Below are 19468 nucleotides of genomic sequence, written 5' to 3'. Positions count from 1 at the left end.
CGCATTCCCGTACATAAATTGCATGCCAGCATACTCAATATTACTGTACATTGTATCAATGGCAAGGTAAACAACAATTTAGCAACACACTAATAGTACTAATTACCACTGCACAATAGTATCCCCGTGGCTTTGCAACACTACTGCAACTATTGCACTGTTCCCCGCAATACGGTGAAGTAAGTACATCCACGACACTGTAAAGGCAGGCGCATTTGACACCTCTTCAACACACAGAACTACTACATTCACTGTAGGCGAGAAAGACAAGTGAAGACAACGAACCTTTACACTTTGAATCATTCTCCCAAGCGACTACTCCGGTACGACGAAAGCATGTAGACCTGCAGCAGAACCCTTCAGGCAACAAAATAAACAAACGTGGAAAGGCAAGCGTGTTTCCAATTCACGTCTGTAATCGAAACAATATAGTGTTCTTCCATTCCATATTTCCTGGCTTACCAGCTGATTGACAACAACTGCGTGCACAGTTTTTTTCTTTACGTATACGTACAGGTGATAAACCAAATAATGAGCAACATACAGGGGCTCGATTGATTAAGTTATGTTGCTTTAAACGAGATTAGGAGCTTCGAAGGACGGGACTTATGATTTGGAAAATCTGGGATCAGAACCACTGCATTCAGTGGGCACTTCCGCGGATTTGACCCCGCAACATCATGCACCCAAGCAGAGCTCAACGTTTGTTGCAACCCCGATTCAGTAATTCCAGCTGGCTTAGATGTTCTACCAGTGTTCCTTTCGGCCATTCCATTCATTTTCGCGTATCGTTTGTTTTACCTTGGTATTGGTACAGTAAAGGACTACTATGTACATGTGCATTTGTCTTAGGAATGTGCTCTGAAGTAGTTCACAACATGCATCACCACCTTTCTTCGATTACCTCTCTCATTTCCTGCTGGTTATGCAACCACGCACGGCACGTAAACATTGTCAGCCATTTTGTATCCTTTCGACAGTTGTGTAATTAGAAAGCGCTAATGGGGAAGTGATGCAACGTTTACGATAGAGGAACCGAAACCTGTTCCGGTGATAGTACTCGTAGAAGATAAGCTTCAGCTGATTACTACAATTGCAATACAAACAGCAAGAATGAAAATCTGAGTAGTTAAGGCTGAATTCTACCACTGCGTTAGAATGTTAAAAACGTTTGAGGATATTTATGACAAAACTATGGATCACACAAAGTTGTGAATTCGGATAATTGTAGATTACCTATGCATTGAACTATGCATTGAAAAAAGTAAAATATTCCTAATCATTGCCATTGTTGTACAAAAAGAGCATTTGAATGAGAAGTTAGGGTTTTCGATAATGAACTGAGCTTGAATAGTGGTTCTACTTGTCTCTTATAATTAAAGCAAGTTTTATTTAGTGACTAAGCTTTTCAAATTGTAGTTAGAAGTATAAAAGATATTGTGAGACTGCACAATTTTAAACTACTTCTTGTTTCGACGAAATTATCCACACAAATGAAGTGTTCTTCAGGTGAATTCACCCGCAAAGAGATTCACACAGTACGGCAAGATGCCGAGGCACAGCAGCAGTGGGAACTGGCATCCGGGATTGAACATGTGGGTGAAAGGGCTATTCGATGAGCATTTAAGTAATAATAATAATAATAATAATAATAATAATAATAATAATAATAATAATAATAATAATAATAATAATAATAATAATAATAATAGGTCTAATAAATGATCAGCTCGCGTACTTGACGTGTCTGGCAACCAACAGCGCCCACTTTTTTATGAAGCAGTAAAATACCTCTAAAGCGAAAAGTTACCAGGTGATTTAGGAATAGCTTTCTGAGGAGTGTTGGAAATCTGGCAACCTTGCCTGTCATTACGAAAGGAAGAAGCAAAATTCTTTATAACCGACGACAGACTATGACTTAAGTGTGGTCACGTTTCTTAAGCGTCACGTCTAGCCAGATGTTTACTATTTATTAACATAATTTGATACACTGCAAATCAATTATTCCGAGTTTTATCCACGACGTGACAAGTTTACTGTGGAATTTAAGGACTTCCCATTGCTGAGTAAGGCTCCTCTAAACGCTCCCCACAACGTTTCTCGGTTTTTAAAAATTGTGGGAAAACGAAAGAAAGTAGTCGAATTTTGAAAATTCGGCCACACAGTGATCATGGAACTCTATGATGTGATCTTAAATAATTGATTTCCAGAAAAGATATTCGATACCTTTGAGGGCAGCGAAATGATTGTCATAGGCTGTCCTATCAAATGTCTCAAATGTTATTTGAATCGTTTCTTAGTTTATGAGTACCATAACTACTATGTGGCCCACTTTCCAAAACCTGAATATTTTATTCAGTTTTCACACGAATTTCATAAATCAGGGGAAAAGTTGTGGGGAGCGTTTAGAAGGGCCTTAAGTAAATAGCATAACTCTTGCTTAAGTATCGAGCCTTTTAAGGTAAAACACTGTAAGGAAAATAGTTCAACACGAAGACATTAGCGCTGATTTTGCATTCATCTATTTTACCCACACTTTGAGAAATCATCCAGATTTACTACACACCAAAGCTGTTCAACGTTCATGCTACACGTAGTCGCAAAGGTGAGTTTAGGAGCTCAGTTTCGTTTGCGAAGCTCAGAAAAAAAGAAAAACAAACTATCTTCACATGTAACCAGTAATACATTTGTAGATTCATATGTAATTGCAGTACTTCTGAAAAAATCTTATCACTCGTTAATTTGCCCTACACAAACACCGCTATGAATGACAGGATCCGTATGTGTGTAAGTTTCTTCATGATTCAATACGAAATTGCGTCCCCGGACTGCAAGTGACGTAGTTTCTTCGTTCACTATGCAACATGAATGGTTCTGTCTCTGGTTTGACACTAGTGGCGTATCTAATGCACAGGACTCGTAACTGAATTCCACAACTAATTGGAGCTGCATTGATAGTTGATGTCGTCGAGTAAACGCTATTTTGGTGTTTCTGTGTGAGTGTTTGTGTGCGTGTGTGAGTGTTCGCGTAAAGTGTATAAGGGCCTCAGTGTATAGAATTGGGCAAATGATAACTCGCACGTGAATGATAGTAAAAACAATAGAAACAATAATCATTTAATTAGTGTTACCGTTTATCATTGTGGTACTCCCAGAACCGTGAACGACAGTCCAACTGATAGAATGGCGGACTACTCTTTTACTTAGCTTGCTGATATGCATTTCATATATGGCGAGGCGAGAAGTAACAGCCGGGAGGCAAGGCGTCTGTATGAAGAACGGTTCCTGAGTAGGAGATTACTGTCGCACGTCTTCTGTCAAACCATCGATCGCCGATTTCGGGACACAGGATCACTACAAAAACCCCGACAAGAAGTAGGACGAAATCAAAGTTTGTGAACTGTTGCATTTGAGGAAAACGAGCTGGAAGCATTTGGGTCTCATCCTGAAACCAGCACGCGCTCCGTAGGTCAGGCGCTAAACACAAGTCATACGACTGTGTGGCAGGTTGTGCACGAGGAACGAATGAACCCTTTTAAGTTTCAAAAGGTTCATGATTTATCCCATGTAGACTTTCAACCACATGTGGACTTCTGTCAGTGGTTTCTGCAGCGCACTATTGCTGAGCCAGACTTCCCAACAGTTATTTTATGGACGAACGAGTGTATATTCACCAGAGCAGGCGTACTAAACGGCCACAACAGTCATGTATGGGCTGAGGATAATCCTCACGCAACCCTTGTGCAGGCATCAGCACAGGTTTGCTGTGAATGTCTGGTGTGGCATCATATATGACTACCTGATTGGACCGTACATCTTACCTAATCGTCTGACTGGTGGCACTTATCTTACCTTTTCGCGTAAGGTCTTACCTCTACTTATCGAGGATGTACCCTTGGCATTGAGACAGTAGCTCTGGTTCCAACATGACGGCGCGCCTGCTCATTTTGACCAACGTGTACGGATATTCCTGCATGAAACTTTCGGTAATCGATTGCTTAGTAGGGGTGGTCCAGTATTATTGCCACCTCGCTCGCCAGATCTCACACCCATGGACTTCTTTCTCTGGGGGTAAAGGAAAGGGATTGTCTATGAAACACCTGTGCAAACAGCCGAATAACTCGTGGCTCGTATTTTGATTGCTGCGGCGCGAATTTACGATACACCGGAAGTATTTGGCCGTACCAGTGCCAACACACACATTCAGTGTCTCGATGAATCTTTCTACGCATACGTACAGAACATTGACAGGCACATGACATATTCTACATATGCATCTCATCTGTAATAATTAGGGAGGTCATTGTAGTTTGATGTAGGTCCACTTGAGACAACAGGTAGCTAGTACAATGCTGGTACTGACGGTGCTAATACTAACACTAATACTAAATACTAATACAATAATACATTAGTTTTATTCGTATTCCTCACCATCTCCTCCTCCTCCTCATCCTCCTCCTCCTCCTCCTCCTTCTTCTTCTTCTTCTTCTTATTATTATTATTATTATTATTATTATTATTATTATTAAATTCTTATTGAATTGCCCTTTCACTCTCTATGCGCAGAATCACACGTTGAATCTTGGATGCCAGTTCAAACTTTTGCTCTGCCTCGGCATCTTGCCGTACTGTGTGAATCTCTTTACTCAGTTTTTCATTATTTTTGTTTGTATTGCAATTGTAGTAATCAGCTGCAGCTTGTCTTCTACGAGTACTATCACCGGAACCGGTTTCGGTTCCTCTATCGTGAACGTTGCATCACCTCCCTACTAGCGCTTTTGAATTACACAACTGTCGACCCTATGTAGAGCGCTGTATGTCCCTACCCCACTGTCGGACTGCCCTTTCTGCTTTCTCGAACACATGCTTCGAATAAACCTGTCGAGATTGTGCTTTTTTCCAGTACGGTTATACAAATGCGCACTTCTTCCGCCATCTTGCATACGTATACGCACTTCTGCTATTCGTTTCTGTATGCATGAACACTTCACACACACCCTCTCACCTCGCTTTGCCCTCATAACGTCCACGGCATGCTTCCCATCCTTTGGAGAATTCCTTGCACTCGCCTTGTACACATCTAATCTTAGTATCTTTGGATAGTCTATGTTGAGAGTCTGTGTGGGCCGCCTAACACCGCCCTTCTATCTCTTGTCGTTTTACCACAATTAGACTTCAAAGCTCATTTTCCCACCCTTTTGGACGTCCGTAACTCGGTTAGGAGGCCGAGATGGTCATTGGGTGGTCCTTTATATATATATATAAGGGTGGTCCTTATTTATATGGGAAAAAATAAATTTAGGAATTTCCTCGGACGAACCCCCCAAAATGGTTCCATATGGGACCAAATTAAGCCAGGAGAAAAATAGATCCATTGACTAATTTTAAATTGTGCCTCAAGCGACCTAAAGTTTTGAATCCGATTACAATACTTAGTATATGGGGAAAATCTGGAATAAACACTTGTAATTTAGAAACGACTTAAGGCTAGTGCTCTCAACGGGTCGGGTCGGGTCGGGTTGAAGACTGACCCGACCCGACCCGTGACCCGAATTGACTGACCCGACCCGATGACCCGGTCCGACCCGATTGACCCGAACCGTGATCCGATCTGATTGACCTGACCCGATAACCCGACCCGAGCTGACCCGGTTGACCCGACCCGACAACCCGACCCGAATAACCCGACCCGACAACCCGACCCGAGCTGACCCGATTGACCCGACCCGACAACCCGACCCGAATAACCCGACCCGACAACCCGACCCGAGCTGACCCGACTGACCCGACCCGACATCCCGACCCGAGTAGCCTGACCCGACAACCCGACCCGAACTGACCCGACTGACCCGACCCGACAACCCGACCCGAGTTGACCCGACCCGACCCGTTTGAGAGCACTATGGTCACGACACTGGGTGAACGCCAAAATGCACTCACATTGGGAAACTAGTTTTAAAAGCATAATTTTAGAAAATAAAGCATAAAGCATAATTTAAAATATATAGCACAATTCTTGGAAAATTCTCTTTAACTGAAAGTTTAACATACTGTGTTAATATTTTTTAAAGCCAATATTTACAATGCAAAATCATTGAGAACATAACAATGCAACAATGAAAAGCTTATTTTCATTTCTGTAAACTTTTCGGTGTAATCCTTTGATGTGGAGAAAAGAAAGTAAAAGAAGAAATTTTTCCGCCAACAATGAATAGTATGCAAGAACTCCATACTATATTGTTACAGTGACAACGCCAGCTTTAAGTTGTTAGGGGGACAAAGGGGGGGCAGATACATTTTCGGGGGCTGCTATTTGCCATACCAAAAATAACATATTTATTACGTTTGACTTATTTTACATTACATTGTGTATTTCGTTGCTGTTTTTATGTTAGATCTATATGATTATAAATTAAACTTATTTCAAATAAAATTTGTAACTAACAAATAAGTAACGTCTGCACATGAAATCTTTTTCAATGAAACTTTTGAAGCCTAAACATAAATTGAATTACTTTCGCGTATGCTACAAGTAACACATTCGTCTATATGCTACGTATCACTCGCTCTCTCTCTCTCTCTCTCTCTCTCTCTATATATATATATATATATATATATATGTAGAGAGAGAGACAGAGAGAGACAGAGAGAAAATTTACGAGGAGCTGCTGAAAATGTCGTAGTCCAATCCAGAAGGAGTGTAGGTACTAGGTAGAAAAATGAAATCGTAGTTTAGAAAAACATATCTCTGTATGTACAAATATAAATTTTCATATTAATAATGAAATTCTTATTGTTTCTCAGGCCTCTGAAGTGATTATGTGTGCCCAAACAGATAATTTCACGAACATCCAGATCCTTACTGTTATAACATTTTTGTTCCACCAAGGAAAGTCACCGAAGTAAATTAATTAGGAAATCAGTGAAACACCACGGGACTCTCCTCCATTATATATAGTGGTGAAGAAGTAAGTGGCTTAGTATAAACGTAGCAATTTCTCAACAAATTATGCTTTACATCCAGGATGATTAAAAGCAATGACTCTTCCTGGAATCATGGATGCAATTTGTGACATTATTCTTGAAAATTGCAGCATTTCAGCCAGTGGTGGATATAGCCCGGGGCCGGAGGGCCTAGGCCACCCCAGTTTTTGTGTGACAAAAATAATTTAAGCTATTTATATTTATTATAGTCTGAGGTCTGCACCCCGCTTTCTCAGTTTTTATCTTCTCAGCAAAACTTGTGTCAGGGATTCTGGGCATTTCTTTGGAACTCGTCGGTAGCATAATTCAGAATGGCTTGGGTATGCGCAAGTTCTCGGCATAATGGGTTCCCAAAATATATGTCAGGAGAATAAAAGGGTAACGGCATTAAGAGAAGTATTCTTCCAATTTGACCGTAATGCTGATCAATTTCGCTGACGAATAGTAACCATAGATGAAATATGGTTGTACCACTATGATCCTGAATCGGAACAACAGTCAATGGAGTAGTAGCACTCATTTCTCCATCGCCCCAAGAAGTTCAAGACACAGAAGTAGGTTGAGAAACTGTTTGGAACATTCTTCTGGTATAAGTATGGAGTGGTAGACTACCTCCTCAATGGTCAGATATTTAATCCAGAATCTCTACATTACTTACAAAACTGAAAGAAAAATTCAAAGTTCAACGCTGCGGAAAATGAAAAGAAATGAATTATGTTCCTTCAGGAGAATACACCTGTCCATCAAGCTCCTGCGAACATAACTGACATTGCATAATTTAGGATTTCAATGTCTAGATCATCATTCTTATTCCGCAGATTTAGCTCCGTCTAACTATTACGTGTACTTATTTCCCAAACTTAAATAACACTTGAAAGACGCCATTTTAGATCAGATAGGGGTAGTGCTATGAACAGTGGTGCGAGGAAATCTAGATTTTTTTTTAAACTTTTCTGCAAAAGCTGGAGCACTGTACAAGGTAGTATATTGACTCTCGGGAGAAGAGAAGAAGAAGTAAAACTTCACCAATCCACGTGCACTCCTTCTGGGTTGGGCTACGAATTTTTCAGCAGTTCCTAGTCAATATGGTAGACGTCACGTCAGTACTTTGAAACAAAATAAGTAAAGGAGCACTAGTATAAACCAATTACTAACTAAAGATCAGCACTCTGACAATACATTTTATTGGGAATCAATTTCATTCCATAATTTTATTATTATCATTTGCAGGAAGGGAAAACACAACTCTTTTTATCTCCTTCAAAAAATTAAGCCCTGGTAGTTGCAAACTAAGCTATTATAAGCACATCCTCTGAATATTGGAAGCCGAGAATAATGTTTCAGAAAAAAGAAGTTTTAAATAAAACAAAATATGAAACTGAAAACTTCAAACCTGGACAAATACAAACAAGTTACGTAACTGGTTTTACCTTTCTTTTGTTTCCAATCGAAGTTGATCCAATGAGAAGAAAACAAGTCGACCAAATCTACTATTGTTCGCTAGGCACAATTATTAAAAATCATAAGAAAGAAGTATAACTAAAATTTACCTCAAAAGGGGCTAAATTAGAAAACAGAAATATGCGTGCATACCCAGACGCTCAAAGAAGAAAGCTTGAGGATTAATCTGCCACATAGTAAATTCATGGAAAGTAGACTACAATTTGTCAATGAGATTGGTTATGATACTGATATATAATACTACATAAAGAATGTTTAAAGATTGTACGAGTCTGGGGGGGCAGTCTAGGTGGCAGTCAGGGGGGCAGAAGTAGCTACTAGGAGGGGCGCTCGCCCCCCTTGCCCCCCTCTGGCGTCATCACTGTATTGTTATGTTTTCTTTTTGAACTTAAGCACTTTCTGTACTTTTTGGTGGCATCTTTTACTTTCCCTTTCTGTATATATGTACCTGTAAGGCGCACACAAATGATAGAAAAAATTTATTCGAGCAAAGCACATCTCTTTACAATGAATTAAGTAGAAAGTTCATTAAATATGAGAGAAACTAGTTGCAAAAAAATATCAATAAATAGATCAAGATATTTAGAATATTTGATGTATGATAAATATACATTATACACGATTTATGTAAAATAATCATTGAAATTAATAATAAAGCATAATTTTAAAAAAAGCATAATTAAACAAGAAATAAAGCATAATGTGGGTTGCTCTAACAATTAAGTTGTATGAAGACGAGAAGAAAACGAAAGCTGATTCCTTAACGAATTTCGTTGATCTTCTTTGTGTCTACAAAAACGCATTCCTAGAAACCTACAAGCTAGGTATCATCTCTGTGATTATATCAGTTTCTACTGCTACATGTGAAAGGTCATTCTCTTCTTTGAAAAGATTAAAGACTTGTATACGCAAGTCAATGACTCATGATAGGTTGAAAAACTTAGTGTTACTTTATATTGAGAAGAAAATTGCTAAATCGTTAGATCTTTAACAAGTTGTGGATATGTTTGCTGCTGCCCACACGAATAGAAAGATCCTCTTCAAATAGAGGCATGAACCTATAAGTTATTTTCTTTACCTGTAAAAGTGTATTTGCTTCCACTTAAGTCAACCAGCTACACATATTTTAAACGCCATGATTAAATAACTATTTACTTATATTAGAAATCAATTGCATTAATGAATCCTAGTTGTTTGTGGTACTAAATTCTTATATTTTCACTGTTTTCCAAAGAGTAAAATCATGAACAATAAAGATGGAAACATTCACCTTGAATACACACACACACATATATATATATATATATATATATATATATATATTGGAGATGTCCCCCTCAAAATCCTCTTGGGCCCTTCATTGCCCCCCCCTGAAAAAACTCTAGCTACGCTACTGGACACCATGCACCAGAGATGAATTCTCTACCACTGAGCCACCGCGGCCCTGCTTGGGCTTGGTTGTCCATATCCAATCTCTCTTTTGGCGTTGCTTAAATAACTTCTAGTTTTGTTCTAAATCCAGACTCCATATTGGCGTAGATATTAATATTACAGTCGATTGGTAAAATCAATCTTCCACATTTAAAAATTAAAGTACACACAAGTAGAAAAATAAGCATTTATCATAAAAACACTAGCTGCAAGTGTTCAAAATAGATTTATGGTTTCTATAAAATCAATTGAAAATTGCTATTTTTAATTAGGCAGCTAGTGAAAAACAGCAGCTTTCGACTCCAGCCGAGTTTAAGCTCAACCTAAACTCAGTTGACCAAAGTGAACTGACCCAACTGACCCGACCCGACAACCCGACCCGATAACCCGACTGACCCGACCCGACAACCCGACCCGATAACCCGACCCGATAACCCGACCCGAGCTGACCCGATTGACCCGACCCGACAACCCGACCCGAATAACCCGACCCGACAACCCGACCCGAGTTGACCCGATTGACCCGACCCGACAACCCGACCCGAATGACCCGACCCGACAACCCGACCCGAGCTGACCCGACTGACCCGACCCGACAACCCGACCCGATTAGCCTGACCCGACAACCCGACCCGAGCTGACCCGACTGACCCGACCCGATAACCCGACCCGAATGACCCGACCCGACAACCCGACCCGAGCTGACCCGACTGACCCGACCCGACAACCCGACCCGATTAGCCTGACCCGACAACCCGACCCGAGCTGACCCGACTGACCCGACCCGAGTTGACCTGACCCGACCCGACCCGTAACCCGACCCGAACTGACCCGACCCGACTCGGGTCGGGTCGGGTCAACCCGACCCGTTTGAGAGCACTACTTAAGGCAATGGGAAGATATCTTGGATAATGGAACTAGAGGAAGAGACCAACCTAGTTTTGTATAGAATTATCATGGCGGCCATCTTGAATTCAAGTCAAAACTTTCAAATAAGAAGAGGGTCATGTGACATATCATTTTGAGATAGCGTTTTCTCAGAAGTACAAATCTGGTATCATTTTTAAGCTACCAATAATCATGTAAGAGTTATTACGTGTGAAAAACGAAATGCTTCGATGTAATGTTATTTTATTATATGTACGTAATTATGAACCACAGATTTGTAAGAAATTTGGAAGTATTTTACATAAACTGGAAACAAACTGCTAGAGAAAGTTAAATCTTTGTTTCCTTATGAACTACAAATAAGTTTTTCCATCGAGATGATTCATAGACCATTATGAGGAAAAAGAAAAATTATAACTTGGAAGAAATTGAAATATCCTTCATTTATGTAGTAGCTTTGTGGTAAGTTTTCAATATTATTTGCTACACAGTTCACTTTTGTCACATTTAGGAAAAGATTGGCTGTGAGCCTTCACTATCTGCGAAAGAAACTGTTTCTGATCCTCATTTTTCGTAAAAACGTTGTTGTGATCTGCTATTAGTTTCTCTCCCCTTTCTGCTGCATCGTTTGTTACGGAGATGAATTTAATTATTGTCTTTTCTTGAAGATAGTCATTGTTGTTTGACCATGATTTCGGATCACATTCAACAAACCCTACGAGTATTTTAAATCTCTCGAAAAAAAAATGTTGAGACAAAATCATTGATTTCTCTTTTCACTAGAATTTTTATGGTATCGCCTCTTGCGTCAAGCCTCTTTGCTGCTTCACGGTTTCTCCTTACAGTTTTAATTCTTTCAACCAATTTTGATTTGTCCATTATGCTAACTTCATCATTAAAAAAATAAAAAAAAAGAAAACAACGTTACGTATTCCTCCTTCAAGTTTCAGAGATGCCGAGAAAATTTAGAAAGAGATTCAGTAATTCAGTATCTATTTGTCTATAACTGTACAAACCTTTCAAAAATTGCAGGTCCTGTAATGGTGAATGGTATGCTTGATCATATTTAAATCAAGCTTGAACACATAGTCGTATGAAAAAAATGCATGCTCTCCGAAGACCCGTTTCTATTTGCTTCGAAATATTTTTAAACAGTAAATTCCTTTCCCCAACCACCTTGCATGGTGAATTGCTTCAGGCAAACGAAAGAAAACCTCCTCGAGGAGGTATGTCACCCAAGAATATGATGGACAGTTCTAAAAATCCCCTGTATCTTCTATGCAGTGTCCTGCTTCTACAAGTTTGATAGCAAAATTCAACACTTCATTTCTTACATCTGAAATATTGTTCCTTATGTTCGTCATCATCAATTTCTGGAATACAGTTAGTACAATCTATTTTAGACCACTCGTTCTGAAAATGCTTAAATAGGGGAACGTCCGGTCCAGATGCAAACGAAACACAACACTTGTCAAATATACATTTTAAAACCAATTCCTAAATGTAGTGTCTACAAGGAAGGTATAGATTATTTTGAAGCATCTGCTCTAGCAGAATGCAAGCACCGTTCACATGACACATATTGCAGGGAGTAGTGTGACAACAAACTGCCTGCACAAAATTTACCAAGTTCCATTCTTCAAACTAATGAACTTATAGAAACAATATGTTCTCCTCTTGATAATGACAAACTGAGAACACCAATTAGCCTCTCATGACCATCTCCTGTAATAATTATTGATAACCTGTTGACAGTCTCTCTACCAGTCAAATTTGGCAGTAGTTTTCTATCCCATTACACAACTAACGCACTTGATGCACTCCGAAATTGTTTTTGTAGTCTTATGCAACTCCGCTACGGATATTCTCTCATCATTGGTGAGTGGAAGACCTATTTATTACTAGTTTCTCTACATTATGGCCTAATGCTTCTGCCGTCGCTGTCAATGTATTGCTGCTCTATCAGTGGCCTTATATCGATCAAGAACAGCAACCTGTCTTAGAGTAATAAAATTAGTTTTTCCCTTTTTACATCTCTTGTAGGGTTCGAGTGCATACAAGTATCCATATTTACATCTTCTCTAACATTCTTAACTGGGTTTTCCTCTTCATTTCTTGAAATGCTTACCTCCGTCTTTTGGTGTATAAAATTCAAAGAAATCATTTTTAGAAGTGCATTTTTCTTTTGCATTCCTCTTTCTTTTGAAGTCGTGCATATTCCTTTTGTTCTTTTCGCACAAAACTCATGTCTACTTTTAGTCGTGTAAGAGTTATTACCTGTGAAAAAGGGAAATCTTTTCACAGGTAATAATTCTTACACGACTAAAGCTATCTTTAAAATAGTGCTAGATTTGTGCTTCTGGTGAAACGCCATCTCAAAACTATATGTCACATGGCCCTCTTCCTATTTAAAAATTTTGACCTGAATCCAAGATGGCGGACTTCAAGATGGCCGCTATGATAATACTATACAACATTAGGTGTGTTTCTTCCTCTAGTTTCATTATCCAGGGTATCTTCGCATTCCCTTAAGCCGTTTCTAAATTACAAGGGTTTATTCCAGATTTTTTTCTATATACAGTGGAGTCTCTTTAATTCGAAGTCCAAGGGGACACGAAAAAAAAATCGAATTATCCAAAATTCGAATTAACCAAAATCTCTCATTCTTAAGTAAAATCAAGGGAACAAAATAACTGCACTGTATATGAAAAATTAATCAACATGCAGTGCACTTTACCTTTACAGCACCACATTTTCGTAAGGAATTAGAATAGTGCCGCGATCCTACATTGTATATACATAATGCACGTCAATAAATCACATACGAATCTGCTTACCTTTATGTCACTGCTTTTAGTTCAGTCAAAAAGAACTGCACAAATATCTCGTTCTTACAAGTCATTTGCTAGTGAAAGACAGGGTTCAAAGTAATTCACACTTCTACAGAAGGGATGAACACTTCCAGGTTATTGAGGAGGAGGAGAGATATATACCAACCACCTTCTGACTGATTCTCAATATTGAGAGGAAGTCCAGCGGAGGTGATATCAACAAACAAAGCTTTCTTTTTCCCACAGTCGCCTCTGGATAAGATAACATATAAACAAAAGCCAGTTGAAATTGCATTGTTCTACACACAATTTTTACCATTGTTTTTAATACAGTTTTCAAGGGGAGTAAACTTTTGTTCGAATTATCAAATAATTCGAATTATCTAAGTTCGAATTAAAAAGAGTCCGCTGTACTATGTATTGTAATCGGATTTAAAACTATAAGTCCCTTGAGGCACCATTTAATATTATTCAATGGAGCTAATTTTTCTCCTGGCTAAATTTAGTCCCATATGGAACTATTTTAGGGGGTTCGTCCAAAGAAATTCAGAAATCAAAAATTAAGGACCACCCTAATATACATATATATATATATATATATATATATATATATATATATATATATATATATATATATATATATATATATATATATATATATATATATATTAGGGATGGCCATTTCCGGAAAAAGAGTTTTCCGGTTTCCGGAAATCACATTTTCCGTTTTACGTTTTTCCGGAAAATTTTCCGTCTTCCGATTTTCCGGAAAATTTTCCGTCTTCCGTTTTTCCGGAAAATTTTCCGTTTCCGTCTTCCGGAAAATTTTCCGTCTTCCGTTTTTCCGGAAAATTTTCCGTTTCCTTTTCTCCGGTAAATTTTCCGTTTTCCGGAAAATTTTCCGTCTTTCGATTTTCCGGAAAATTTTCCGTTTTTGTTTTTCCGGAAAATTTTTCATCTTCCGATTTTTCGGAAAATTTTCCGTCTTTCATTTTCCCGGAAGATTTTCCGTCTTTCCTTTCTAATTTTCCAGTTTCCGGAAGAATTATATTCCGTTTTCTGTTTTCCCTGAAAATGTGGTCATCCCTAGTCTGTAGGAAGTTTAACCCTTTTAAGAGTTCTGGTATATTTATCTACCATGGCGTACTACAGTCTTTGACTGCTTATTTAGGTTCTATAACAGGTATTTAAGCCGGATTTTTTTAATTTTTCAAGTAAAGGATGGACCAAAGAACACCGCAGATGCGTTTTGGAACCGGATGGTCAACTTGGCGGCGCCAAGTGGTACGAAGGGACGTGACTTTTTTTCTTAAGGCAAATTTCAAAACGTTTTCACTCCTTTAGTTTTCAAGATATGAGATTGAAACTTTGCATAAGGATTGTGTGTACCTTTGGGTATTTATCAATTTTTTTAGATCCCTACATGAAACAGGGGCCGGACCCGATAAGCGCAAGTGTTACGAAGGGGTGATTTTTTCAGAAAAATTCAGTTTTTTTTTTTTTTTTTTTTGATTTTTCCGGTTAAGCTTTATGATACGGACACGTGGTACCGTTGGTAAGTACGCTTTATCGTTAGAAAAACGAGGTATGAACCATGATCCTACGATAAATAGTAAGGAAGCAGTAGCTGTTTGAGTGAAAGTCTAAAATTTACGTCAGAAAGTGGAAATCCTTAAAGGATTAAACTTCTTGCAATCTTACGCCTTTGTTATATTTCTAGCTGATAATTCATTGTTAAGAGCTCTTATTTGTTCTATCAATCTCTCAAGCATTCTATGTATGCTGTTCCACCGAGTTTTAACTTGCTGTATAAGGAAATGTACTGTCAATCCTAATTACCTTTACTGTTTTTCCAGTTCTGACGTTCCCAACGTACTATGTTTAAAGTGGGAAACAATCCCACTAGCAACACTTAACATTTTCTCGATTTTTTCTATTGCAAGACCTTTATTTACAGAGAGTTGTAGGCTCTGAGCAAAACAACATATGCTTGCATACTTAAGTTCTCGTACCGCACTTGTGATATTATTTGCATTGTCATAGACAATTGCATGTATTTTATCTGAAATGTTCCACTACTCTACAACATGTGCTAAGTGCTGAGTTAGGTTTACCCTTGTGTGCCTCACTTCTATTTCAATTATTTGAAGGACTGAATTTATTGAACTTAGATGGAAGCATATAGTAGGCTGTGATTGTAATATAACTTTCCGTAGCCTGCGAAGTCCAGCTATTTGTTGTCAAATCAATCGATTGCGCAGCCACACTTCTCCTTAGAAAACAAGGCCTCAATACGGCGAGTCACAGTTTGGCTGGATGGTGAGTGGTAACTTGGTTCTACTTCATTCATAAATTCAACAAAAGGCAAAGGAAGAAGGTCCTTTGGTACCATATTACTTATTTTACTATCAAGTACCTCTGCGGAAGAACAAGGTTTAGGGTCTCTGAGATAAGACAGAATTATTTTCTGCTTCTTACGAACTACTATGTTCCCATATTTGTAAAACATTTTTTCTGGGATCTTTCTGTTACTTTAGATGTATTTGAGCGTGCGCCAGGTGAAGCGATAATCTGAGATATAGAGGTAGAAACACCTAGATTATCATCTACGTTTCTGAAATAATAATAATAATAATAAAAAAACACTTTGATTGCATTAGGAGTTTACAATTTAGTAACAAAACATGAATATAGAATAATAAGTAGAGCAACCCACATTATGCTTTATTTTTTTTCAAATTATGCTTTATTATGCTTTATTATTAATTTCAATCATTGTTTTACATTAATCGTGTATAACGTATAATATTTAATATACATTAAATATTCTAAATATATTGATCTATTTATTAATATTTTATGCAACCAGTTTCTTTCATATTTAATGAACTTTCTACCTAATGCACTGTAAAGAGATGCTTTACTCGAGTCTTTTTTTTTTTTTTTTTTAATCACTTGTGTGCGCCTTAGAGGTGCATATATACAGAAAGGGAAAGTAAAAGATGCCACCAAAAGTACAGAAAGTGCTCAAGTTCAAGAGGTACACATAACAATATAGTGTGGAGTTCTTATGTACTATTCATTGTTGGCGGAAGTTTTCGTCGTCTTGTCCTTTTTTCTTTTCTCCACGTCAAAAGATTAGACCAAAAAGTTTACAGAAATAAAAATAAGCTTTTCATTGTTGCATTGCTATGTCCTCAATGATTTTGCATTGTAAATATTGGTTTTTAAAAATATTAATACAATATGTTAAACTTGTAGTTAAAGAGATTATTTAAAGAATTGTGCTATATCTTTTAAATTATGCTTTATGTTTTATTTTCTAAAATTATGCTTTATTATGCTTTCTTCTTGACCCTTAGACAGCCACAACCATGTTCAAGGTACCAATCATATGTGTAAATAGCTATTATGCTTTTTATGCTTTGTATGCTTTTGGGTTGCTCTAATAATAAGTAAAACTTTCAAATGCATACAGAAATATAGATAATTAGTCAGCATTGAGAACTGAATTGATGTATCGATGACTAGGTGGAATCGTCCTTCAGTTTAAGAGAAATTAGCGGAAAAAGTTACGAAGAGAATTATGTGGAATAGATCATTATATGAATAGCTGGCGCTAGTTTCAAGTAGTGCTACATACTATGGTATTTATAGTCAATAGTACCGGTATTTGGAATTCGTGACGCTTATAGTTGCAAGATGGTAACACTAGGATAAAGTGTAAAATTGAATTACATCAGTAGAATTCAATTTATGTTCGGATTAAAAAGTCTATGGCATAGGACGGATGTAACTGAGTAATAAACTTACAGAAAAAAAAAAGAACAGTCGGGACGGTAGGGCGCTCGAATCGAACATCGGTCTTCTGAATGTTAATCCTAACGCCTGAGCTCAGTTGGAATACGTAGTGTACTCCCGCCCATGAAATAATACAAGACTACTGCGTATGGATTCTATATAATCTAGGGCGCCGATTTCTCTGTAACTTTGGGGATCCATTCAGATGCAGAAGGTATATATGAAGGTTTTAAGACAAACTGAATTCAAATTGTGCAAAATATTGTATATTTATAAATACAATGCGGGTCCACATGAACTTTGAGGGGGCTGCCCCCGGCCCCCCAGGATCTGTGACCTTGACAGATCACCGTGGTCATGATAAGCAATGAAGAAATGGTTGGAATGTAAACATAACAATTGTACTAATAACACACTGCCAGCTCTCTTTACTGCCAGGGTTCTGCCCCAGGTACACGCATACTCGGGGATTCCCCGAAACACACGCATGATCGGAATTTCCTGGTGCAAACGAATGATCCGCAAGCCCTCACGTAAACAAAAAAAAAAAAAAAGTACATGATTAAGCAAGTGTACAAATAGATGTAGCAGGAAGGAATGTTTCGTTGCTGATTTACTCGACCTTTCCTCTCCTATCCACTGTTAAGTTTTGAGTTGCCTCATTTACTTGTTTTCGCATAGCATTTTACGTTATTTTTCTTAATGTAAGACTACCAATGTCACTACTACAAGTGAACATTTTCATTTTCCAGAAAATGTTTCGTCTTCCGTTTTTCCGGAAAATGTGGCCATCCCTAATATATATATATATATATATATATATATATATATATATATATATATATATATATATATATATATATATATAGATGTGTGTGTGTGTGTGTGTGTATATATATATATTCAAGCACGGGCCTGCCACTTCCTACTGGACTCGAAACCAAAATCAACATTTTGTTACCAATATTTAATTCGCAGAGTTTGGTCACTATTACTGTTGTTGCATAATCATGTTCTCTTTTATGTCCTACCCGTAACAGGTAATTTTATTTGAAATATTTCTTCGGCTCTCAGTTTCGTTCGTAAACTTCTGACAATTGATATCAATATTTGTAAGTTACTTCTACGTGTACCATGAAAACTACACCAAAACAACTTACATGGAATTATTTATTCGATGTGAAAGCACCATAAATGTAGTTGAACTGTCCCGCCCGTAACGATGGAATAGCCCTTTTCAAACTCCAATCCAAAATATAACGAACGAAATTATAAACATCTATGAACGTGAACATCCCTATTAAGAATGTGCGTTTTGACTAGAAACTGTCAGATAACTGGAGAGAATTAAATTAATTGATGTACGCGTTACTACCTAAATAAGATAACTGTTAATTACTCAGTTATTTATTTTGCATCTGGTATCCTTTTAATCCTAGTTATTAATGTTTCCCTTCACTCCAGATTCTTTATGTTTAGCCTTCTTTTGTCTTTTTGAATCATGGAGGAAAAGACCTGACTTTCTTGCCTTGCTTTATTGTGACTGACTTCGGATACATTAAAAATACTAAAATAGTGTATTTTAACTTCTAAATATCAAAACAAATATTAATAATAAAATTTAATCATACCTTATTTCCTTTGTAAACACTATGGTTCAGGTACATAAACAATCTAATCAGAACTGAATTCAATTAAAAACTACAATAAGAACGCAGAATTGTCATTTATATGTTATAATTCAATAAGTTTGCGTAAATACGAATATATACGGATAAGAAGATAAGAAGAAAATGATAAGATAGCTTGCTTCGTAGATTTCAATCATGCGACTGAGTGATTCATATGCAAGTCTTCAATGACGAGTTGTCATGCGTATTTTATCTAATGTTAGATAGCATTAAACAACTGAATTCCATGTGTTGCGTCATAATGAAGAATATACTACAGTCCTTATTATTCGTAATAACTGGCTACAAAATTTGGGTACAAAAAGATGCAGAATTTTTAAGAGAATCTGCTAATTTCAAATGTGAATATTCATCGAAATGGTACAAAAATTCATTATACCA

At 37.6% G+C, this 19468-nt stretch overlaps 1 long non-coding RNA gene across 1 annotated transcript in view; it reads right to left on the bottom strand.

Moving 5' to 3' along the window:
- LOC145663706 (uncharacterized) overlaps nt 1-19161 on the bottom strand; it is a 39203-nt gene extending 20042 nt beyond the window's left edge. The window contains exon 1 of the long non-coding RNA XR_014127236.1: nt 19028-19161. This is a non-coding gene — a long non-coding RNA (uncharacterized LOC145663706). The remainder of the gene's footprint in view (nt 1-19027) is intronic.
- Between the last annotated feature and the right edge of the window lie 307 nt (nt 19162-19468).

This window comes from Thermobia domestica, chromosome 11 (genome assembly GCF_964235325.1).
Source record: "Thermobia domestica chromosome 11, izTheDome1.hap1.1, whole genome shotgun sequence".
In the NCBI taxonomy this organism is placed as follows: domain Eukaryota; kingdom Metazoa; phylum Arthropoda; class Insecta; order Zygentoma; family Lepismatidae; genus Thermobia; species Thermobia domestica.
The sequence above is the reverse complement of the archived record's forward strand: the minus strand, read 5'-3'. Positions and strand labels throughout refer to the sequence as shown.